General features: G+C 42.6%; 1 protein-coding gene across 2 annotated transcripts in view; it reads right to left on the reverse strand.

Annotated features, from left to right (window-relative positions):
* PAG1 (phosphoprotein membrane anchor with glycosphingolipid microdomains 1) overlaps positions 1–25669 on the reverse strand; it is a 106211-nt gene that overhangs the window by 22249 nt on the left and 58293 nt on the right. For both annotated transcript variants that reach the window (XM_059489081.1, XM_059489070.1), the window contains one exon: positions 21271–21335. The gene's annotated coding sequence lies outside the window, so the exon portion shown is untranslated. The remainder of the gene's footprint in view (positions 1–21270; positions 21336–25669) is intronic.

The following is a 25669-nucleotide window of genomic DNA, read 5'->3' on the forward strand; positions in this document are numbered from 1 at the left end:
AGGGTAAGAAACCTGGTTATTTCATCTATGGCAAAATCTAAACAATAGTCTGCATTCACATGTCAAAGTCACTACCAGTTCAGAAAACGAATCTTTACACTATATAAAATGTAGATAAAATTTCTTCTGCTTGTGGGAACTTCTTGCTTTTTAGACATCAATATTTGCCATTATTGAAATCTCTATGATAGATGATGCCTGTAGCCATTCCTCAAAATTGCACTTAAATGCCCAATTATATTTGTGGTTTCAAAATGACAGATATTTTGTTGCATAACCCACGCTTTTATGGTGAATAATGTGTTATTTTTGCTTGCGGCTGTTGCAGGCATAAAGTAGAGCTGATGCAGTTCAGGATGAAGTGATAATGAGGAGAATGCAATTTTGGTTCCAAAAGACCTGTATCTGGAGTGAAGCAGATAGGCTGCAACTCTGGGAAGCACATGAAGCATAAATTTTAACTGGTGGGGAAGCTGCTGCAAAACTCTGGGGTGAGACCCAAACACCTTTGAAGATGTTCCTTCAAAGACAGGTGCATCCAAAAGACCCAGTGCACTTCAGGTCCAGGGTCTGGCCAGGATTTTCTGAGCAAAGTCCTGCCTGAGTTGATGGTGGCACATGCAAAGGATGTGCTTGTGACAGGCAGATGCCATGCTTTGGTGTCCCAGCAGGAGATGGCAGCGTGTCCCTCTCCCTTGGCTTCTGGGTTTAGAGCAGCTTCATTCACCGCCTGCTGCAAAGAACACTCAGCCCATGCCTTCCAAAGGGAAAAGAGTGGGAAATGTCAACAGCTTCACCTCTCTGGGTTTCTTAATGAATTATAGATGGAGCACAGGCAAGAGACTGAATTGTTCTGACAAGTGAGCGACTTAGAATGCGAGAAGGCAAATGCGAGAGGACGGGAGGGATTCACGGAGGCTGCGGGACTGGGGCTGCCAGGCTGTGCTCAGCGAACGGGGGCACTGCCCAGGTGCCTCATGTGCTCATCCCCAAGCTCTTTTAGGGACTCCCTTGGGAACTGCTCAGGCTCCTACTGCTCTCTTTGCCCTGCCACCCCTCTGGCTCCCAGGGCTCTCAGTTATCCACTGTTACACTGCAAAACAGATCAGGGCAATGAGACGGTTTGGAAGATCCCCTCCACCCCACAGCAGGCCTGGCAAGGAGCAGGGAGAGTGGGAGAGAAGGTTGGAATTTTTATATGAGATTTTTATTACTCTGGTAGCAATCCCCCAGAGAGCTGTATTAAACCAGAAAATGGGGAAGTACAAGATGTGTGGACCCACAAACTGAGACAGGAGCTGAGAAGTATGAAGCAATGTCTTGTCGACATCCAGCTGCAAATGCTGTCATTCAACCACAAAACCAGAAACATGGGCTGAAACAAACAGGCAACAGCAGAAGTTTTTCTGAACATGTGACTAACACCTCTCAATGTAAGAGCCTTTCATCTTCTGTTCCTCCAAATCCTGAAAATACACTTTCTCTATGAAGATAGCATCCTGCAGGAGACCAGAGGATTTACCTTACTCTCACTATAGAAAATTCTCTCTGCAACTTCCGACCCAGCTCAGGCACCAGCAGGCAGAGTACATCTCCAAGGGCCCAAAGACAGAGCACACCCCTTGTATGAGGGCCACCCTAAAGAAAACACCTGAAGGCAGGCAATCCCCAACTCCTGTACCCAGAGCAGCTCACACCAAACTACACAGCTCATTTGGAGAAGGGGGAGGACATGGAAATGCACTTTGCTCAATCCATAACCATTTCCATGTCAGGACTGTTCTCCGCATGCAAATACGATGGTGCTGGCAGGAAATGCCATTTGTGCTCCTGAAACAGCCCTGAAGTGTAGCACTGTGCTGACCTGTGTTAAAATGAAATCAAAGCACCCTTCCTTCTCCTAAACAACCTTCCTTTAAACCTCTTGATTTTAAGTTGAATGTCTTTTCTGACCTTTTCTACTATGTGGCCTAACCAGGCTTTAAGCGCAGAGTAGCTGGAGGCAGCTCCTGAGTGTCTCCTTTCTGTGACTTGCCACAGTTGGTGGATTCCTGACAGTATAACTCAATAAGACATTACACACATGCTTAATGACATCATCAGGGCTGCATTTCTTCTTGTGTGGGCAAAATACCTGGGTCAAACTCTTCATAGGTATCTCCCTACTGCAAGTCCTGCTTTGGAGCCTGTCTGCAGAAGCTGGTGGGAGTTGTGCTTTAATGAACATTAAGGTTGGGTCCATTGCAGTAAATGAAGCATGTTGGAGATAACTGTCTTGTACAGCCCAAGCCCACAATCTCATACTCTCTTATTCTCCACAGAATGGGGATTGTATCATCTTCCAGGAGTAGTCCCTGACCAGAGCTAACTCCTCAGTTATGCATGGGATTGGCTTTGGGAAAGAGCCTTTTTACTGCAGCCAAAATTATGCTTCAGGCTGTTCTAACTTGGTAAACCCACATCTTCCGTGTTTCATGCTGGGCATCTGATAACAGGGGGTCCTTTGGACCTTAATCCCCCTGTACTAGAGATCCTTCTCTTCTCTCAGTACTTCTCCACACAGGACATGCCCAGCTCTCTATCGACTCCAGCTCCTCTTCCTCTCTCAGTTCCCAGTCCTGTTTGCTGCCTCAGGCAACCACCTCTGCTACAGGTGACAAAGACTAATTAAGATATCAAAATAGGAATAAGTGTGCATGACAGCCTAATAAAATAAATACAAAGATATCAAAATTTTATAAAAAAGAGACATTTCAGATAATTCTCAGGCATTGCCACATTAAAATAGATGATATTGTGGAACAGCCTGAATACACAAATGTGTTCCTTGCTTTACATTGGTATTAAGTGAATAAGAGCAATTGCAATTAAATGCTTCTGGAGACAGTAGCTGACAGGATTGCTGTTTGGACTGAGGTGCTGCTTGGCAGAATGTCTCCTAGCACCACAGTGTTACTGGAGTCAAGATAGTGAAGTTTCTTCACAGGCACTTAAAAAACATTATAAAACATATTTGTAATTGGTCAAATTGCTGTTTCTGCATCTGCAATGGCTTCTTTTGGCTTCTAGTGTTCTAAATGTAGATCCAGTACTGAGCTACACAAACCTTAAGACTAAGATCCCCTTTCTCATGCAGTACCTAGTGCATGTTGCTTTTAGGGTTCCTATGCACTAAATCAGGACAAATACTAAAGCTCTTCTGATGGTGCAGTTGTGTTTTGAGATGCTTGGCTTGGCAGCACCCATTTATGAGAACCCTTCAAGACAGACACATCTTATTCCAAGCTGTGAAGACCAGATGTGCACATAATTAAGGCCTGGTCCTGAAAGCCTGATGCTGGAAGGAATTAGTGACATGGACTGAGCTGCTCTTGCCGGCTGTCAGATGAGCCTTGCAGAGACTGTGCATGCCATAAGCCTTCAAAACAGTTCATGATTCTGCTTTGCAAGGCAGCAGAATAATGAGGTTCTGATGTAATGTACCTGTACCTACCTCTTCAGAAATCATGGCTGGTTTATCAAAGGATGTGTGCACTCTATAATGCAAAACCAGATCTAAGACAAAACAGAACAGTCCCAAACCACTGGTCGCTTTTAACCCCTTCTAAGCCTTAACATCTTCTAGAGAGAAACCACATCTCCCTGTACCCATCTATCTGTGGCACTGCAGAAAAATTAAAAAGCCTCTTGCAGGAGTAAAGGCTGATCTATGCCACAATCTGCATTCATACTCCAAGCAACTCATTCATGCCTTGTCAGACCACGTCACCTCAAGGTTAATGTATTCAAACTTGACCTGACCTCCTGCCACTCTCTCCTTTCTATTCCTACCAGAATTCTAGTAAGTGCACACAAGCCTGCAGTGCAGGCAGCCTCTCCTCAGAAAGAAAGAAATTTGGGAAAGTGGAAAGAGTCAGGAAAGTTGTATGAACAATTAAGTGTGTGAATTCAAGGGCTCACTTCAAGACAGTGGAATAGTTTTCCTAAAATGACGGAGGATTTCAGAAAATAAGAGATGTCACTATCAAGGTTTCATAGCAGGCTGTAAAACTAAATTTTCAAAGGAAGGTGAGCATAATTGCACGTGAATGTGATTATGTCCCTGTGAAACACAGTCTGCATCCTGGGGTTAATATACATGCATAATTATGGCACCTAACCTGTCACAGAGCTATCACATTTATTTCCCACATTCACAAGGTTTTTCTGTGTATAAGCCATACACAGAAATCTCTGCCAAATGCAGTTTCCATTATAAATCAGGCCCTGAGCAAAGAGGTTTGTAACAAACGTTAAAGCTCACAAATTTATTCCACAGTGGCTAATAAGGCTCCCCCCATTCCACTACCAGCAGTACAAACCTCCCCCAGCACAAACAGGGAGAAGGGGAGTGCTGAGGCCACAGCTCTCAAATGCAGAGCACTGGCTGAGCTTGGCCAGCTGCTGAGGAAGAAACCCATAATGAAGCCTCTGTGAAACAGCTCCTAGGAACAGCACCACATGTTTTCCCCGGGCTTTAGCAGCCAAATAATGACTGTCTCAAATGTGACAGCAGAAAAGCTTTATCTGCTGAGTGACCATGCCAAAGATTACAGCTTAATTGTAGCATTATTGTGCTCTTTCCCACACCCCCACAATATCCCATATTGCTTTCTGGCTGCAGTGAGGCAATTAGACCACGATTACTGCATACTTTAGAGCATATAGAAATGAAAGCTGTCTTTGTGTTTTCCAGCTCTGACACAACTACTCCTGATAGCTTTGCTTTTCCTGGAACTAGATGCTCTTTCATATTAAACAAGGCCTGTTTATAATCTCACTTTGTTTATGTAATTCTACCATGCCAAGTCCCCTTTCAGTTTTTGCAGTGCAACCACATTTCAAGCAACCCTTTTGCCATCTCAGGTAATAATAATGGAAACTGAGAAATTCCCCCTAGCTTGGGAAGTAGGCACACACAGAGTTCGTCTCAGTCATCTGACCTAAAAGACCTCTAAAATCCATGGCAATTGTACTTGTTCTCAAACTGCTGTTTGAATCAGGCCCATGAAACAATACAACAAATAGATGGTACTTTTCCACATGCTACTTCCAGTTTCCAAAGGACCCCAACTGTATAAATTGCAAAATATGCAGCAGCAAAACACAACGCTTTGATTGTTCCCAATGAAATATTGCTCTTTTTCATCCCCCACCACCCCCCCCCAAAAAAAAAAGAAAAAAAAAAGACTCCTACTTAGAATGAGATTCCACTTATTTACATTTCTAAAACCAGTCTTTGGTTTACTCAGATGCTATCTACAGAGTCCCACCTGTGAGATCTCACCCCTGTTCCCATCACAGGGGAAGACTAAACGACTTCTACTAATACCAAACTTTCAGATTGCTCAAATTGTATATAGTGAGAATAACTCTACCTAAAATGAGAAATTTAAAAAAATTTATCCAACAGTCAGGATGTTACAGCCTTTTAAAGTGCCTTGAGTGAGATGCACCTCCAAAATGAAGCACATTAAGATCATCCCAATTTTTTAAAAATTTAATCCAAATAATTTTAAATGCAAACATCCCAGATTACTGAGTGCCAATGCTATCATAAAATCTGTGGATATAAATGTCTGGAAGACAGGAGTGTTCCAGGGAAGCTAAGTGATGGTCCTTGGAGGTAGAATACAAATTAAATCAGAATGGCCTGTTGTATTTATGATTAAGTAATCTTGAAACAAAAGGAATTAGTGAGAATTGAGCTTTGTGATATCCCACAACAAGAGACGCAGCTGTGATTGAACTTGGTGACAAATCTATTTGAAGAAAACAGAGTTCACCTTACAATGTGCTTTGTGTAGGTGTAGTGTTTATTTCAAGCCCAAATTTCATTTCACTTTAATTGATTCAATAAAATAATTTTAACTTTTTAGCATTTGTATCTCATTAGGAATGTCAGCTTTTCTTAAGCATTTGGTGCATACATGCAGAGCCTTTGTCATTGCTGGAGATGGTCCCTGTCTTGAAGAGTTTACTGTTCATCAAGATAAAACCAAGACAGCACATGAGAGAATCCCTGTCTCGATAACTTCATTTTCATGAGAAAATGTCCAAGACAAAGAAGGATTTGGTGGGTTTTGAAGAGTTCTTGCAACTTATCCAGATACCTGGTGTCCCCACTCAGTGCTGCCTCTCCGTGATCTTTGTTTTTTCTCTGAGTTGGAAACACAGCTGTGTGTTCCCTGAGGGAAGGTGCCACCTTAATTCAATCTTGTAAAAATCATCTAAGATGGCTGCCTCCATGCTCTGCATGATCAGTAAAGACTCACTTCTTCCTGTGGAGAGAGGGGTACCTTCAAAGGGAGCTGTGAAGGTCATTCCTCATCTCTGACAGACAACTGACCTTTCAGAGACCTAGAATTAGGAGAGGAGATATCTATAAATCATGGACAAAACCGGGGAGGTTAATGTGCTGACCCACGGGGAAGGGCCTCAGATGCACTCCTCTGAGCTGGCCTCCTTGGCTGACCCATCACACCAGACAATGCGGATAACTAAACCTTTGGGCGGCAGGAGCAGCCCTGACAGACCACACCTTTTCACAGCCTCACTCTGTGGCACAATTTCATTGCAATTTCTCCCTGAGACCAGCATAATGACATTGTTCTGCCCTTTCAATTGGAAGCAGAGCTGGGGTAAATGAAAGCATCACTTGCTTTTGACAGTCCAGAATATCCTGTGGATTCACCAGCATCCTGCCTGGCACCTGCAGCAGCATGGAGCAGGGAGGCAAAATCCTGTCCTGCCCCCCACACCAACGTTGTGACACATGGTGCATTTCATCCACCTTCTCTCCTGCTCTGGAGAGTGAAATATAAAACCTTGGGCTTGACCCCAACACACCTAGGCAGCAGAAACTAATCATGAGTCCTGCAGGAGTGATCTACGAGCTGGGTACCACCCCCCTCAACACAGCCAAACCCCTTACTGCTTCATCCTGACACACAGCAAATGCAATTATGAGATCTAATCAACTGCAACTAATGTAATTCTGAAAGTCTTCACAGCTAACGAAAACCAGGTCTTCCCCTTCTTGATTTAATTGAGATGTTTGGTTGTTCATACACCGTGGAAAAGAAACCCTCCATAAAGCTTTGTATGAATATTGCATTTGCATATCCAGCCTGTCACAGTATTGGGCTCTTTTTCCGGGCTGTTGGATATTACATGGTAGGAACCTGTCTGTGAAGGGAAGTGGACTTCAGAAAATAAATACTTTCTCACGTTGTTTCAAGGGAAATCTCCAGTCTGAATGTCATCTACTAACTGTCCCTTTGTAGCCTGAACTTGGCTTAAAAAAGCATTTCCTTAACATGAATAAATCATGATCCCTAGTAAAAATACCCTCCTCCTGCATTAAAGCAAGAATCAGAAGACAGAATTTGGCCTGTAGCTGGTAAACTCAAATTTGTTGAATAACAAATGACTAAAGAAAATCGCTTTTCCCCCCTTTCTCCTGTGTGTTCTTCTTGTTGCCTGTTGGCATTGGGTTTTTCTGCAGTTTAAGCATCACTATTGCTTCGAGACTTCCCCTGCCTCTGTGCTTTCCTGTGTCATCATCAGCATTACTGTGACAGGAGGCTCTACAAGATGGGCAGCACTGCAGAGAGAAGGATAAATACATCAAGCCTCCTGCAAAAAGTTTTGCTGCTACCTTGAGTTATGAGCTGCCAAAGCATGATAACAGAGAAGCAGTGGCAGGTAGGCAGGATAAGCAGAGTGTTGCATCACTTCACGCAATCAATAACCAGCTGGGCTTTGCTTCTCCCAGGTTTCTCTGCTGTGCTGACCCAAATCATTACTTTTCCCCCACAGAATGTAGTCCTGTTAAGGTTTTGAAAGAGAAGACTCAGATTTGATGAAAGCCTGTCAGGATACAGGATAACTGCTCTCCAGAGACAGGAGAGACAGTCAAGACAGACCAGGTAAGAACAGTCTTTCACCAGTGATGTATGTTATCTTTCACCAGATAACAAGCTCAAAACCTTTGTAGGACTGATCACATAAGCAGGTGTCATTCCCCCAGCAGCTGAGGAGTCTCCAGCTGTGTGGGTGTGACCACAGCAGGGACAGCAGGCCTGGGCCCACAAAAGCAGGTCCTGCCTCTGCTCCTGCATGGCCAGGAAGCCTCCACCTCTGTTATCCTGCCTCCTCTTGGCACCTTCACCCACCCTCTGCAGCCCACCCAACCTTGTTCTTCCTTCCACAGCTGCCCCCTCCTCTTTTCCAAAGGCCACACCAGTGCTGCCACAGTGCCACAGCTCCATGAGCTCAGTGCTTCTAGCAGAGAGCACAGCCACCCTGACTATTCACTGAGTGTTTCCCACCCTGGGCAGCCTTTTTGGTTTATCACTCCTCCTTTGGATTATTTTTCTGCAATAATGTGCCCATCAAACACCCATACAAACGCTTTTAAAAAGACTTAAAAAAACTACCAACACTGATAACAACATGTATTGATTACTTTGGTTATGGCCTATTGGTATCAGGATGCCCAAGTGGTGAAGAAAGCACATGTCAGAAACACAAAGAGCAGATGCTGAGAAAGCATTCTCTGAGAGAGAGAATGGAATGATAGGAGTTAGGCAGTAGAAGAGCTCACCTAAAATATGCTAAATGGCCTTAAGCACTATACCAGACACAAACATACACAATAATGAGTAGTCAGCTGAAGAACATATACAGCTACAATACACCACATCCCACCCAGGAATTTCAACAACTACTTATTTTTTACAATTTATCATTACACCACTGTTATAACACCCTGTTCAGGTTCCATTTTCCTGAACCAAGGAATCTGGATTTCATCTGCTTTATTCTTTGAGAAATGTGCCATGCTCAGGCCTCTTGTAATACATCCTGAACATGGTTCATTTGAAAGGATAACCTAACGCTATATGGTGAAAAAAGCTTTTTTCATCCCTTTTCATCACTTTGGGACATAGTTTTATTGCAAAGCAATCCAATTCTGCAGAAGGAAACAGTTTTCAAAGAAACCACTTGTAAGTCAAGAGAGTGAGCATTAGTTATTGAAAGCTGAAACATTTACAGGTTGATTTGATGGCCGTGACAGTAAATTAATTTTTCCTTTTGTTGAAAATTTTTCTTGACTGCAATGAACACCTGGGTAACTGCCTGATGAACAAAGGTCATCTAACTCTGCATTTACTTTGATTCAATACCAAATTTATGTGCTACTTTCAGAAAAAACAACCATGCCATCCTTTTAGAGAGTCCTTTTCGATTTTCAACTGACTTGAAATGTATGATTGCAGACATTAGTTTGGGGCAGCTGCTAAACTACATGCTTTGCTATGTATTTCCATGAGTTATTCAACCAACAGAAGAATTGCAAGACTTAGTTCATCTGGAAGAAAGCAAAAACAACAGACTCATCACGCTACCCCAGTTTCACAAGTATAAAAATAGCAGAAGGTGCTAACAGATATTATGTGGGTAAGAATGAGAACTAGATTGGCGTTGGAGAATTTATTCTTAGAAAATCCCTCCTTTGGAATTGTTACAGGCATGCACTGACCCAAATAGATCATGGCTCCTATCATTCCCTAGTGCATGTGAACAGATAAAATGCTGACATGCACCAAAAAGGTTTGGGGCAAAAAAAAGCAAGCACAATCTGCATGGAAACTGCCAAAAAAAGGAAAAGCACAGCAGCTGGTACACAACTGCTAATAGGCAAAGACAGCACTGCTGACAAACGCAGGTGAAGCGAAGGAAAGGAAAAGGCAAAATGATGTTGGGAAATGATGGCAGCCCAAAGAGATGGAGAAAACAAGCCAGTCACCACAGGGTACCCACTGCTGTCTCAGAAGGACAGGCATTTCAGCCATTTCAGGATGCACAATTTATTCCACTGGGCTGGGGCTGCCCAGTGATCAAGACTCAGGGCCACTGACATCCCTCTGGTGCAGCTTTCTGACTTGGCTGGGTTGCCCAGTGGCTGTTTTGTGGCTATGCTGATAAGGCAGGACAACTGGGAGACTACAGATCAAACCCACAGTGCTGAGTTACAGAGCACAGCACAGCAGTCACACGTGCAGAACTACAGTTTTCTCTTCTTCCTTCCTCAGCCCTTCCATAGTTTTTTTGTTTTGTCCCAGCCAAGTCCCAGGCAGCTCTGCAGGCTCAGGGAGGTGTCACACTTGTGACATGATGTGTGGCAGTCAGCCACCCATCGTGAGGTGTGTGAGGTGCCCAAGTGTGTCTGTGTACGAGTGACGTGTCTGAGCCTCCTGGGCTTCTAGGGGTACCAGGCAATGGAGCCTCACGAAAGATGCAGGATGCAGCCCAGGGGGCCATTTAGTTGCCTAAACACTGGCAGCTAGAACTGCCTGAGCTGCCTAAAGGCATCCAGGATGTCTGGATGTTCATGCAGATGTGTCCACAGAGATGAACTGATGCCTCAGTATTACCGCGTCTGAGTGGGCGCGGCTGGTGAGAGAGAGACGGTGAATCTTGTTTCTTGAATCAGAAGGCTTGATTTATTAATATATGATATAATACATTATGACTATACTAAATAGAATATAGAGAGAGGTTTTGCAGAGCAGCTAGGCTAGCTAGGAAGAGATAGAAAAGAATCCACAACAAAGCTGTGGCCAAGGACTCAGTCCCCTGGCTTGCACTGGTGATTGGCCCTTAATTATAAACATAAAACATGAACCAATCACCAATCAAAATAGGTGCCCCTGTTGCATTCCCCAGCAGCTGATAATAATTGTTTACCTTGTCTTCGGAGGCCTCTGGCCTCCCGAAGACACAGAAATCCGAAAGAAAGGATTTCTGTGGAGAAATGTCTGCGACACCTCAGGTTTCAGCTTTTATGTTTTTCAGATTCTGCACTGCTTTAGTGTGTAGCTCTGAGCTTCATATTAGGGATAGTAAGCTCTCTTCACAGAGTAGGTAGACAAAACAATTCTTTCTCTAGCAGGGGACCAAGGACAAATGATCCAAGTTTCAGGCCCAGGAGCATAAACAATTTCTTTTTCTGAAGACAGAAAAACAAGAAGGATGAGACTTCATAAGCTAAAGCTATAACTGGACAATTAACTCCAATATGCAAATGGACAACTTATGAGACCCTGTGACCAGCTGCCCATTTTGTGACCATTTTGGGTTCATCTTGGGTGTAGCCCTGGCTGGGTTCTTGTACTGCCCAAAGCATGTCCATTGAGGTCTTTTAGTAAATACCTACTTTAACTCTGTCTAGTTAAAGTCTCTGTTCTAGGTCAGCCTCCACAAGGCATGAGAACAACTTGATGCATGAGCTGCAGGATATGTGTGTCCTTCTGGAGCAGCAGATGGAGGCCAAAGGGCACAGTTTATGGCATTTCAAACACCATTCACTGCCCTCTCTTTAGGCAGATGAAATCTGCACCTGGATGAGGTCAGCAGACATGGCACAGGGCCAATTCTCACACTTCTCAAACAGCTATTAAGAAACGAGGAAAAATGTACCAGGGCACCTCAAATGGCACCAGCTGCTTCTGCATGAGCAGCTGAAGGGGCCTGAAGGTGCCCTGCAGATACTTGCCTAAATTTAGGAATTTTCAGTTGCACTTGAATCTCACACCAGCAATGGTATGCTTTACTACTGCACAGGCACAAACATCTTCCTCTAAAGTACTTTCCTATACAAAGCTGAATGCTCTTAGCACTTAAATCCTTCTCCAAAAGCCATAAAGATTTATTCAGGGATGAAACATTTGAGTCTAATATCAGAAAAACACTTTTCTCCAAGTGAAACAATGCCAGAGCATCACACTCCTTCCAGCTGGCAGGACACAAAATTAATGTCCAGACTTTCAGAAATGTTCACTATCACAGATCCTGTAATGTTTAATTATCTGATGGTGCTTAGGACTTTGGGTAGAAAAAAAAAGAAGCAAATAAAGCAACACAAATCCAGTCATCATATGAATATTTAAGACCCCTCTGCTGGAGCATCAATGTGTGGGCTCATATCAACATTGTGTTTAATGTCCCTATGCAGCTACTGAACACATGTATAAGCATAAAATTAGCAAACAACTATCAAAAGACCTCTATTCAGGCAAAAAAACAAAAAAAGTTCTTTTCCCTTTATGAACATTTTTAAACAAAGTGTTCTTTTTTGTGTAATTTTTCTCCATTAAAATTTTATGTTACTGCAAAGAGATAGAAGGCAAGGAACTTCTGGCCCAATTTTGTTCCCAATTGCTCTTGTATAGTAACTGGAGGCAAGATTTTGTTCTCTCTGTAGAATTAAGTACAACTGTTGATTTCCTTTTATTTAATGCAACATTAACATACAGATATACAAACTCAAATATTAAAACTAAATTACAGGCAACACTTCTCTAATTAGCTCATATAAAAGTAGAATAAATAATTAAGCCTCTTACTATCCAGTTAAAGAGACGAGCAACATTTCTAAAATGACAAGAAAATGCAGAGATGTTAAGAAAAATAAAAAAATATTTCTGCTGCAATAGAAAGTTTCCAGGAATCTCAAAAATTTGAAGTCCAGTCACGGACTTCTTTTGTAGGCTGTTCTTGCTTTGTCTTTAATACTGGTGTGCTGTTACTAATAAAATAGCTTAGTGCCCTGCAGTTGGTGCTGAGGACTAGTTACTGTTTTCTGGAATAAGTTCCAACTGGAAATGTCAGCCTTCAAAGCAAACCTGCCCAGATCGAGCTCTTCCCAGAGCAAATCTATTACACGCCAGTAAATAGATGAGATATAAATAAAGTAGGAGCTCTGCAGAGTGTAAATCAGGCATTGCCACCATATTAAGAGGCTTATGGCAATGTTACTTAGCAGTGTTTGTTTTAAAGTCTCAGCAGGCTTGTCCTGCTGAACGTTTTGTGTAAAACCATCTGCCCAACACACAGAATCGATCTCCGAGTGTGTCCTGCTTGGTTTGTAAATTTACCTACTGTGACTAAGTACATAACTCATTATTAAAAACAGTCAGACCTGGCCTTTCCTGAGGGTAAACTAATGTTTCTCATCATCCTTAAAAAAACAACACACAACATGAGATAGGGAAGCAGCAAGGCATTTAAATAAGAGCTGTTATTTGAAAGACTGACTCCTGTGGCCTGAATCAACACGCAAACGTGGACTCCCAATCATCTTCAGAAGATAATTATTATTCATAATTGGCACTTTAAAGCATCTTCTCAGAGCTGTGCAAATATTGACTAATTAGCCACACCAGAATCCTGTGGGGTAGGCAAGCAGGTACCCTAATCCTCTTTTTATCTGAGCTAATTGCTGGGGAATAAAACCCCAGCCCTGACCTGCTGCAGGGGAGGAGAAGGTGGGGAGGTTTCCAGCCCCATTCCCTTCACCCAGCCCTGACCTGCTCCCACCATGGACCTTTTTCCTCATCTAGAGAGGGGATCAGACGAGCTCTGCACTGGCAGAGCTCTGGAAATAGTGGCCAAACCTCAGTTCATTAGCTAAAGTCCTGTCAAGAAAAAGGTCTGAATATTCAAAGTCAAAATAAAGCCTGAGGATTTGATACAAGTACATGCCATATTTATAAGAGGATGGTAGCCTCTTCTGCTGAGGAACACTTAAACAATGATGTACTGCACAATTATGGCTTTTTCCTGGATATAAAATATTACACTGGTATTTGTAACTAAATAGTAGGAAAAGAGCTCTATATGTATGGAATAAGACACTTCACTTAAAATTCAGAAAAATCTTATTATTCACTGTGTGCCCAAGATTAGGCTGAAGCAAGTGTGGAGTCCTGTTAGAGCCTCCAAGAGGCTCTGCCTTCACCATGCAATAAAATGCACCAGGCAAACAATATCTTCAAAATGGGCCTAAAATTGAAGATCCTTGGAGGCCACAGCAGCTAGAAATGAATACTGAATACATCCTCTGTTAAATCCAGTTCTTTAATTAAATTGCCTGTAGGAAAGCAACCATTAGTCATTAGTGTCTCAGGTTTTCTGGTTTAAACCAGCAAACACTAATGATGGTTTTATTCTAGAGCTTTGTTACAAATCACCACATTCAGGGGCACAAACAGGTCTTTTCCAAATAACTGTATTATTACAAGCTTACAATATACACAAGATATGCAACAAGAACCATTTTTATTTGGTGTAATCCTGCTTTGTCTATTGAAATAATTGGTCATATGTTGTGTCTAATTTCAGCTACAATCTCTTCAGGGCAAAGATTGTGTCCCTGTGGTTTTGTAAAGCCTCATTCACAGTTATAATGGTGTATAAATTAAATAAATAATGAGAAATTATGAACTGTGGGAATTTATTCAGCATTTATCAGGAATTCACAAGTGAGGATTTACATTTTTTTAAAATGGATTTTTTAAAAGATCTTCCAGTGATCTGCTTCTGTCCTCTGTTTTGGGAGATGCCTTTCAACTGTAGCAACTACTTAGGTAAGAATAATAACAGGAAAAAAAACCAGGTTAGTGTGGTGACTGGTTGAATAATAAATCCAGGGTTATTCCACTCTGAAGCTAATTCTTCTACATGGTTCATGCATAACAGCTTCTGAGACAAGCAGGTTTTCATCCATGGGAAAGAGCATTAAGATGACGGTATTTTAACTACTGCATTAATTATCTACTCTGAGCAAGGCTAGACAAAACAAATAGTAGGAATAGAACAGAACTGGATGCCTTAGTGAGCAAAATTCATTTAAATGTCCAAACAAGAAGAGTACAGATTAGGTGGCTTGGGCTGCAATATGATAAAAAAGGTTTCTGTGCTGAGAAGGTTTGGAGAATCCTGGAACAGTTCAACAAAATTAATATTTGGCACTCCTTGCCACTCATCCCACATGAGTCCCCTAAATGCTGGAGCAGAGGCTAGGGGATCATGGCCACAGCAAGAAACAAACTCTTGGTAGTAACAAGCCAGTCTTAAGCCAAAGCAAGTCTATGCTAAAGCTTTGTATGCTACACCACTTTTTTTTGTGTGTGTGTGTGTATGTATGCGTGTGTGGGCACTCATTTTTTTCCTTTTCAGGAAGAAGAGAAGGGGGAGAAAAGCAAGAATTTTTATCTCAATAAAGAAGTTTGCTCATGCAAAGAAGAATCCAGCTTGCTCTGAGGATTTAATGAGCAGCTCAAAGGATCTCAGGAGTCTGCTGGGCTCCTGCACCTGGATCTGGCAAGTTAGTGGGAACATAGGGTGACTTGGGTCTGAAAAGATAAAAACAAACACTAGAGTGAGTGCCTCTTTCCAGGTTCCCAGTGTACATCTACATAAGGTAAAACACAGCAATAAAGTAAAATAAGTCAGCTGTGTTATTAAAAATTATAGTTGTTCTGGCTGGCCTTTTGCCCTAAGACCTGCAACTTGACAAGCCTGTGAGGTGAGAGGTCTGGTCCCCACAGCCTGAACATGTAATTGCAGATGGACCTGCCCCATCCTTCAAGATGCCAACCCAAACTCATCAAATGCCTCATTTTTCTCATTTTTCTTTTTGGCTAACAGAACTAAAATCTGTAAAAGGAACAGCATGTGAAGTCAGCTCTGTACACTAAGATGGAAAATGCACTGATTTGCACAGAGTTAATAACATGCCCTAAAATGGCCATTCACCCTCAAAAAGACATTAGCATGTAATAGCAGCTGCTTATCCTCTGAGTGCAGATGAATATTGGAAAGAGGTGCTGAGAGGCTTTGTCCTAGAATTACATGTCACTGGTTTAAACATGATGTGTGGAAATTATTTTAATTGCCCATATTAGTCCAGGGCTGAAATGGTCTGGTATTGTTAGGAGTGGTGCAAATGTCTTTCCCTGGTCAGGGTGTTGTTTGAGAAGAACATGTGCATACCTGAATGTCCAGAAAGCCTCACCACAACATGAAACTAAAAAACCAAAAATCGCCCCAATAAAATAGCTTTGAAAAATATTGGCTAGTTAAGTGATATTTTTTGACTGTCTTACATATAAAGATCCAATTTCTTGCAAGTATGAGCACTGAAAGAGCAAGAACTGCTATTTTTGAGATAAATGTTACAGTTCAAATGTCACAGACTATATTACAGACATTCACAATTGGCTCTGAGATTTAGGAAAAAAAACAACTTACACTGTTGTATGAAGGTTGGCAATGATCACAGTGCTAATGACCATGGGAGAAAGACGAGATTTTTTTTTAAGCATCATTATCTAGTGGCCTTGAGTGCTAATCAAAACAAGGACTATAATGCCTGCTTTAATGGGGTTTGTCTCAGTAATGCTCCTAAATGGAATAAACTATATTAAATCCAGACAAGCTACAAAGAGAGACAAATGGCAAAACAATACACAGAAAACTTAAAGATTCTTTAATCTATTATTAACTGAGTTACTATCCATGACAGTCACACTTAACTGTGGTTTTGTAATCTGTTTGCTGAATTGTACAACTAGAATAGAAATGTTGTTGTCCTTCTGTTTAAAACAACAGACTAAATAAGACCCAAATCAACCCACAAAATGGCCAAGCAAAGACTGTATGTAGACAGGCTGCATGTCCATTTTCTTCTTTAAAATTCAGGAAAGCAGCTCCTCTGGAGTTTTTTCTCCAAGTAGAGGGAATCTGATCCCACTGAGGTAGTCCTGCACATAAGCTGAGCCTCTGTGCACCACAAGGAGGATGCTCTGGGAAGACAAAGGGCCCCACACTGTCCCTCACTGACCCAGTGCTGCAGGCACAGACACTGATAGCCACAGGCTTTGGGTCATCCTCCTAATGTTACAGGAAGAGGCACCAAGTGCCAGGACAATGAATTCATCACCATCCTCCTCCTCATCTGCCTTGTATCTTTGGCCCTGCTCATCCCTCCTCTGCATATGCTGACCAAATGCACAGACATGCTGAATTTCTTCAGCTTGATACCTCAGAGGATCAGTCACATTTGACTTCCTCAAAAGCAAGTAAATAGTTTTTCTGATGCATCTATTTTGTTGTATTTCTCACACTGAGATGGGAGGATGTGTAGCAGCTGAGGGGGAAGGCAGACTATGGCATTTTGGGCAGATCCTTCAGGAAGAGGTGACAATTTACTGGTAAAATGACAGCCAAGGTATAGAGGCAGTGACACTTTTATGTTCATTTAGACGCAAGAGTGAAATATTTCCAGGGGTCCAGTTTTAAAAGGATGGATTAGCCCTTTGTTCGTGGTGTACACAAAATGCAAGATCATGCATCTTATCTTGAAGAAATTTTCAATAAAGGTCTTTACAAAGTGGAGCTGTAGCTGGGGGAACATAAAATTCATTCTGTAATTAATGAGTTGCCCCCAGTATTACAGAGAAAAAATTCCTATGGTTTTATTGCTTTTGTAAAATGCTTGTTCTCCAGCTCTGAAGGGACTGTGAAAGGTCAGAGGTGTTGAATATACATGATTTATAAAGTCCTCTGGGATGAGATGTGCCATGTAAATATAAAATATTATTAGAGCACACTCTCTTTAATTCACATACACTGAAATGGAACTGGCTGTGCCACAGAAGCAAAACTAAGAACCCAAGTCAGTCTGATGACAGCAGATTGTCCAAGGCTATTGACAGTCCAAACAGCAGAAGGATAAATTCATTTCACAGACATATTTACCTAATGGTGGAAGTTACTGCTATTCATCCGGAGCTGGTTCTATGTAGATATGAATGTGAAGACTGTGTTACATAGAAATGACTGAGCAGGCAAAGATGGTGTACTGCTCAGTACCATGAGGAAAGAGAGGCTGCTGAAAAGGCTGCAGGCACAGGAGCAGCCCAAGTAGCCCATCCACCTCCTGCAGAAACTCTGCCTTGCACAGCTCTGTTCTCAAGCGTGTGCCAGAGATGCCTGGGATGCCGTGGTCCTCACGTGCTTTGTAAAGTCACACTCAGAGGGCACTTCCAGCCTCAAAATATGCATCCTATTTATCCCTGGCTTTCACAGAGGCTTCCAAGTTTCCCTTGCAAATTTGAACCTTGAGATTTGTTCACCTCCAGCTGTATCTATCCAAAGAGGCTTCCTAAAAAGCAGTCTCTCAGAGAACTAGGTTGGAATGAGCTGAACTGGACAAGCAGTCCCATTCCCTCTCAGGGAAGCATAAATTATACTTTCAACCCACCTTTTGGGATAGATTCCAATTTCTCTTTTTCTTTTGTCCACAATAGTCTATACTTTAACACTGCAATAAATAATCAGTTTGAAGTAGAATTCAAAATATTTTAACAGCTGGAGCAATGACATTCTCACTCAACTTTACTGTAAATGGAAAAATTCCCATTCCCCCCCTCAAAGACAGGGATTACAGATCATATTCTGAATTCTTTTCAAAACCTTGGCCAAAAGACATCACCAGCACAGTCTGTTCCTCTTCACATTATTATTCCCACTCTCACAGATTCTTTTATCTAACTCCCTTCCGCCCTGAAGTTTACAATCTCCTTCCAAAAATTTTTCAATTGCAGTTCCCATCTCTTAAATTCCCTCTCTCTCATCAGCTTTCAAATAATATAACTTTATTTTAGAAAAATGATGCTGTGAATTTAGCGCTACAGACCAATCTGTTCCTACCTTTTTCCCTGTGCTAAAACACAGCATCTAATTTTAAATCCTTTTTAAAAATTATTTTTTAAAAAGGCATAATACAGCCCTTTAGGAAACGTATATGAACTTCCTGCCCATAAAGGAAAAAAATGAAGTTCTTGCTCTTGACTGTATTAATGCTTTCCCATTCAAATTGATACATCTGTATGGGAGAAAAAGGAGATTTGGATTATCTGTATTCAAGAGAATAATTAAAAGAAGTTATTGCACAAAATGATTAGATTTTCTAGCAACACAAGTTTGATTCTGTGATAATGTTGAAGTTACTCTCATCAATGCCGAACACTTTTCATCCACACAAGAGGGGCTTTTAATTTTCTCTGTACTGAAAAAAAAAGCCATTGTATTTTCACTGATGATGTTTATTATTTGATTTCTTCTACTTTCTTTAGATAATTAAATAGATAGATTTGCTCATTTGGCTATAGCTAAATTGCTGTAGTAGTGGCAGACAATGACACTTTCAAGGCCACACTCTACATGATTAATCTTTGCTCCAACTGAGAGCCTTTATCGTCTGGGGCTACCCTTCCTGTTTGTCTTTTCCTTGTTTTCAGTTCTCCCTATCAAGGAGAACAACAAAAATCATTATGGGTTTTTAACCTAGGGAATGACATTTTTTAGCTCTGAGGCCTATGTGTAAATGTAAATTTCCAGCTGTTACAACAAAGGAATAGCAAACGTGAGGCAGACGTTAATATATTATCCATTGTTGGTAATACAAGCAAAAATCAACCTTAAAAAATCTCCCAGCTATTCCAGTAATGAAAGCTCACTCACTTGGGTGTTTACATGAACCTGTGCCTTCAGAATAAGATCTAACTAGTTTCTTGCAATCTATGGAGTCTAGACAAATCCTCTGTGTCGTTTCTTCCTCCTCTGACATTAACAATTCAAGGGCTAGAACATACAGCCAACAAAATCATCTCCAGATGTTTCTTCGGCTTAGCAATCTGATGAATGCCCAAAGACCACTTACTGCACAATGAAGTCAAGTGGTATCTGGGAGGATTCTGGATCCCATGCTGTTTTTCAAGACCAACTTCAGTACCAAAAGTTAAACCACATGTTTGGTTTCCATCAAGCACTACCACTCGAACATAAGTCTTCACACACTTACAAAGCCAGTTGAGGCAGAACTGATGAGCAACCACTCTGAACTCCCTAAGAACTCTGCTTTCCTTTGAATCCACTGGCTGAAAAACCACAGCATGGCTGTGAATGCAATAAGGGGCTTCTTACAGAATCTAGCATATTTGTTGCTTCTACCATCTTCTAACCCTTGAAAACTTCTGAATTTACTGTCCTGGCATGATGAACACAACTCACTCAACAACTCATAGTCAGTGACATAGAGAAGCATGGACATTCAGAGCACACTTAGAAGTTTAGTTTTCCCTCCAGAGAGTCTCCAGCCTTTGTTTAGCCCTCACCATAGCACATCTCTCATCATCTTACCTCTCTTATCTCCCATCATCCTCCCCATAGACCTTGGATCCCCATGAATCCTGAAAAGTCCTTCATTCTAGCATTAATACAGCAGCAACTTCCTAATGCCTTGTGTCAGGCACATTTGTGTTTGTAATTCCTTTCACACTAGGCAATTCATTAAGGGCTCTGTTTTGATTACCAAAATGTGTGAACACAATTTTGTATCTCATCTATACAGGGTCACTCTTATGTCAGCTCGTTTCTGACTGCGACAGCCTTTTCCCATCCTAAAGGCAAAACAGTGTTTACATTTGCTTAGCTAAAATATTTACATTACACATTCAAATGATGCATTTTCCCAGTGACAGGGCTCTCCCTGGTATTTCCTCCTGTACCTACTATGCAGCGGAAATGATTAAGATGAATATTCTGGGTGTCTCTAAACAAGCAGATGAAGGAAATATGCAGCACAGCTGTACTATACTAACACTGCTAAGACTTTGCAATATGCATGCAGGCTTGTGAACTGCCTAGCAGGAAAGCCTGCCTTTTAGGACCCCAGAACAGAAGACTTCCACATTTCCTCATCAATTTATTTCAAACAGATTCTTCATTTATTGACAAATGATTTGGTGACTCAGTGCATGAGGACCTGAGAGAGGAGGTGAGAATGGTGCTGTTCACTGATCATCAGTCTGCCTGAGGAAAAAAGCCTGGAGTGCACCATGTCTGCAGGGCAAGAGAGGTGATGGGGACTGCTACCCAGACAGGGACCAGTGTAGAAGGAAAGGTGACACTAACGTCAGCAGGGGAATGCCACAAAGTGACAATATTTCGGGGAATCAGAAAACACACTGCACACTCCTGTTTTAATGCAACATTATCAAGTTGGAGGTAACACTGCGAGTGATGCTGCACCAGGAGGTCCTCCAGACCTCAGCAAGAGAGCAAGACCCCAGACACACAGCAAGAGCCTCTCCCCACAGGGACAGTTTGAGGCTCGTAGCAGAAAAGCTGAAATTCAACAGCATTTAAGACATATCATCATCTACACCATAAACAGTCTTGCTCATTTATTTGTTACTACCAAACAACAGAGTCTCTCTGAGAAAAAATTAGATAGAGTGCAGCAACTTCTCACACAGACTCTGTAGCAATGCAAAATTAAGAAGTTAAAGAGCACACCTAAGGTGTACTCCTTACCTTATAACATCATCCACACAGGTTTTCATACAGGCTCTCCCAGTGAGGAAGCAAAAGCTTCTGGGCTGAAAAACCGATGAAACACTGGTTAAGACATTATCTCAAAACCCCTGTCTGTGCTTATGTCCATCCCAAACTCTGCTGCATCTTTTTGTTTACAGAAACATATACAATAGACTGAAGTCAACTTCGCAAGCAAAAGCTATTTATTTTAAATTGACCCTGCCCACTTAGTGTCATATACTCTGAAGGAAATGTGTTATTAAAGTCTGTGTATAAGTGAGGCATGCAACATCTAGCAAACAAATATTATTTGGTGGGATTATTTTGTGTGGGACATGTATTTACTCCACTTTTTAAAACTAACAGCAAATGAAACTTTGTTTGCCCGTTAAAACCAATCAGTAGAAGAAAAGTAAGAGGCTCTACACCAGTATGAGGCAGTGTATTCAAAATAATAAACAACTAATTTTGATTTAACCTAAAAGCCTGCATGGAGGGAGTGAGCAGGCTCATCACCTGCCTGCCTGGTGCCCAACCAGCCCCACCACCAAGTAGCCTGAGGGGTGTGTAGGGATTAGTGGGCAAGACACTGCAGCAGAAAGGGGATGCCAGAAATCCCTGGGCTGAGGGGGCCAGGATAAACACAGATTCTGCATTTTGAGCCAGCAGCTAGCAGCCTCACAGTTTTAATTCAGCTCTTTGAAAGCTGCTTTCCTCTGGCCATCCTCGGGAACACAGAGTTTGCAGCTCCCAGCCTTTGGCAGGCCAGCTCACAGAGCCCCGCCGCTTTTGGCAGAGCAGCGTCGGGATGATGGGCAGCGGCTGCCGCTGTCACCAGCAGGATGTTTTCTGGAGTTTCTCCTACAAGGCAATGTGTTTATTCTTTGAAACAGTTGCTCCCTAAAGATTAAAACTGAGCAGAAGCACAAAAGCAGCGTGTGTCCTCTGGGGCCGCTCTGTGCCATCAGGCAAACAGGAGGTACAAGCTGTGTTCTCCCAAATTGCACAGAACAAACGGCGCTGCACTGGCAGGACCCAGTCACGTTCCTCAGTGCACAAACCACACTCGCCTCATTTTAACCCCTTCTTAGGAAAAGACGTTCCAAACACCACTTGTGTTGTTAAGAGCTCCAGATTTAGAGTTGTGTGGGGAGTCTTCAATGCAGCTGAGCCCGTTCACCCCAAAAGCATGTCAGCCTGGACACAAAAGATGAGCAACAGCCACAAGGTTCGTGCTTTTAAGACCATACTTGTTATCATCCCAAATAGCAGTACACACTCTCAAAAACAGACTTGTCAACCACAAAGAACAGACAGCAATATGAACAGCCGACACTTGGACAAAATATATCTTAGAAACTAAAAAAATAGTCATTTAAAACCCACTAAAATAGGATTGATGTACTAAGAGCACATGAGAAATACTGGCACAACAATGAAAAATCTGCTTGGCACAGTGTGTAATCATAGTTATTGCAAGGTGGCTGGAAAAATAAATGCAACAATGATTTTTCTTTCTGCTGAGGTATGTGCAACAAATGTTAATGTTTTTACGACTGTACAGGATGCATTGTACTCCAGGGAGTACCTTGAGAGGTGAGGAACTTTCTCTGGTAATAAGAAGTATTTACCTTGTCTATATATCAATGTATTTCTATTAGCATAATTAATTTAATATTGCATATAAATAGTAACTTTTGGCTTAAAAAGTAAGATGGAGAAGGAAACTAAATAGTCCTTTCTTCCTCTGATGGGAACACATACAGATCTTCTTATTACTGGTAACACAAACTAAGCCCACATAAAGGGCAATAGCCAAACTTCAATAACCCTCAGCACAATGAAGCTTTACTCTCCTGCAGAGCACAGGGCACTTCATAACTTTCCTCCCTGTTGTATCACTCTTATTTTAATAAACAACCAAATAGCAGCAATGGCCACTAACTTATGCTACTCTACAGACAAAAATATTACCTTTGGTTAACAAGGACTCCTCATCTTAGACCCTCTTTGCATTGTGCAGAAGAAGATACCAAGAGAAGCTGTTTGAGCTCTGACACTCCCTCCGGGCATTAACGCAGCTCTCGGAGCTGCTCACCCTGTCCCGGCCGCTCACCCATCCCGTATGCAGGGCTCGGATCCCACCTTCGGGCACAGCCTCACCGATCCCGAATGCAGGGAGTGGATCCCACCTTCGGGCACAGCCTCACCCATCCCGAATGCAGGGCTCGGATCCCACCTTCGGGCACAGCCTCACCCATCCCGAATGCAGGGCACAGATCCCACCTTCGGGCACAGCCTCACCGATCCCGAATGCAGGGCACAGATCCCACCTCTCCTGGCTGCCAGGCGGGCACAGCCTCACCGATCCCGCCTGCAGGGCTCAGATCCCACTTTCCCGGCTGCCAGGCGGGCACAGCCCGCGAACAATGCCGCCTCTGTCAGCCCGCCACAAAGACACGCTCATCCGCAGCCCCGCACCTCTTTTGCTTCTTATTCTTCCTCTTGGAGCACAGGGTGATGAGGAGGGATGGGAGAGAAATGCCGATGTGTTTATGGTCAGGCACAGCTCCGCCGTGCCCAGGAGCGAGGCAGTGGCAGCGCACGACGGGGCCCAGAGAGGAGCCGGGATCTGCGCTGGCAAGAGCCCTCCCTGCCTCGCTTCACACATTTTTGTTTCGGATCCGTGGGTGGTTGCATGAGCAAGCAGCCGGAATAGGGGAGGAGTTAGACAAAATGCAATTTAGGACTTGGAAGCCTCGTCTGCCTTTTCGAGAGGAGGAAGAAGAGGCGAAATCGCAGTGCCCGACGGGGCAACGTGCCCTTCCCAGCCCGGCTGCTGCCACCTGCTTCTCCAAACCTGCCGGGAAATAAAGCGGCTCTGCCCCTCTCCCTGTGCCTGATCCCCGGGACAGCACACGCACAGCAGCTGCTCTCGGCCCCGCTAACCACACTCCAGAGCCCCTGAGCACGCTGCCTGTCCGCTCCTGCCCCACAGCATATCCAGCTCCATTTTCAAGAAGGCACGATGCTTCATGATCCCCATGAGCAACGAGAGGATGAAACAATAAATGGCATCCTCAGCAGATGTTTACAGCTGTCACCAGGCAGAGGAGGAGACAGCAGCAGCTTAAATCCCAGTTTTCTGCAAAGCTTTCCTTGGAAATCAGAGAGGCAAAGCCAAAAGCCCTTTTAAAATCATAGTTTTCCATAGTTTTCTTGTTTTGAAAGGACTATCATGTGCATATAGTTCATGCAACTTCAGCTTTGTTTTCCTTCCTGTGAGAAAATGAAAAGCAATGTCTGGCTCAAGATGACAGTGATGATTCCTGCTGAAACCAATTAGAATATTGCACTTTAACTCAAATATTCACAAGCCAAGCTCTGTGATAGATGTGAGATGTTTCACGCTCCTCCACATGAATTGTAGTCCAGATCTAGAAACATTGCAAGTGAATAGAGCAGCAAGCAACACTGTGTTTTCTTCTTGAAGTAAACACCAAGGGACACACAGCCCTTGGGTGCAGCACAGCTATAAACTCATTCCAGTCCCTGATGAACCACCCTCACAGTATTTTCCCATGCAATTAGTATTAATTGGTGACTTGCTGGCAATCTCCCAGGGGCCTATGTCACCCTTTTAGCCAGTCCTACCAGATCAGCCTTGAGATGATGATCAGGGCTAGGCAGCCACCCTGCTGCCCCACCTCTCAGCGCTCTTTCTTGCTCTTGTATTTCTGGGCACTCTGGCAAGGGTTGTCTTGAGTAATGAACAATCAAAGACACACCTCTTACAAATTAAAATATTCGAGTTTGTAACATGAGACAGCAAAGTAAGAGGGTGACTTCTAGAGGGAATTTATAAGCACTTTAAAAAATTATGTTCTTTTAAAGCATTTCACTGAAGCTAAACTCCAAAATAATCTTCAGGAGAACTGAGCAGTAGTGCTCAGTTCAGTGCCTGCATAGAAACAGACCTGTAAAACTCTGCATCTTGCACTCAAAATTAAGCTGATACAGGACAGCTGTGAATGAGCAATCATCTCTTCTAATTTTGTTATTTAATAACAATTCTTAAGGATTTCCTTTTATAAATTAATAAGATAAAATTTGTCTTAGGCATCTTGTCAAATGGACTTAAGCAGGTTCAAGAGTGCTTTATTTCAGCAGAGCCCCACAACTCCACGGCAATAAACAAAATCAGATGTTCTTTGACTGAACACTGTAAACATCTAGAACATATTTCAGAGTAGCTTCCAGGGGCATTTTCACAGTACAAATCGCTTTTTGCAGAATGACATAAGTAATGTCAAAACTTTAAAAACTAGTGCTGAGGTGGTTATTCAGAGTCAAAAGGATGTCTGAAAGGAGAATTGTGCAGGGGTCAGCCTACAAA

The sequence above is a fragment of the Ammospiza nelsoni genome, chromosome 1 (assembly GCF_027579445.1).
Source record: "Ammospiza nelsoni isolate bAmmNel1 chromosome 1, bAmmNel1.pri, whole genome shotgun sequence".
In the NCBI taxonomy this organism is placed as follows: domain Eukaryota; kingdom Metazoa; phylum Chordata; class Aves; order Passeriformes; family Passerellidae; genus Ammospiza; species Ammospiza nelsoni.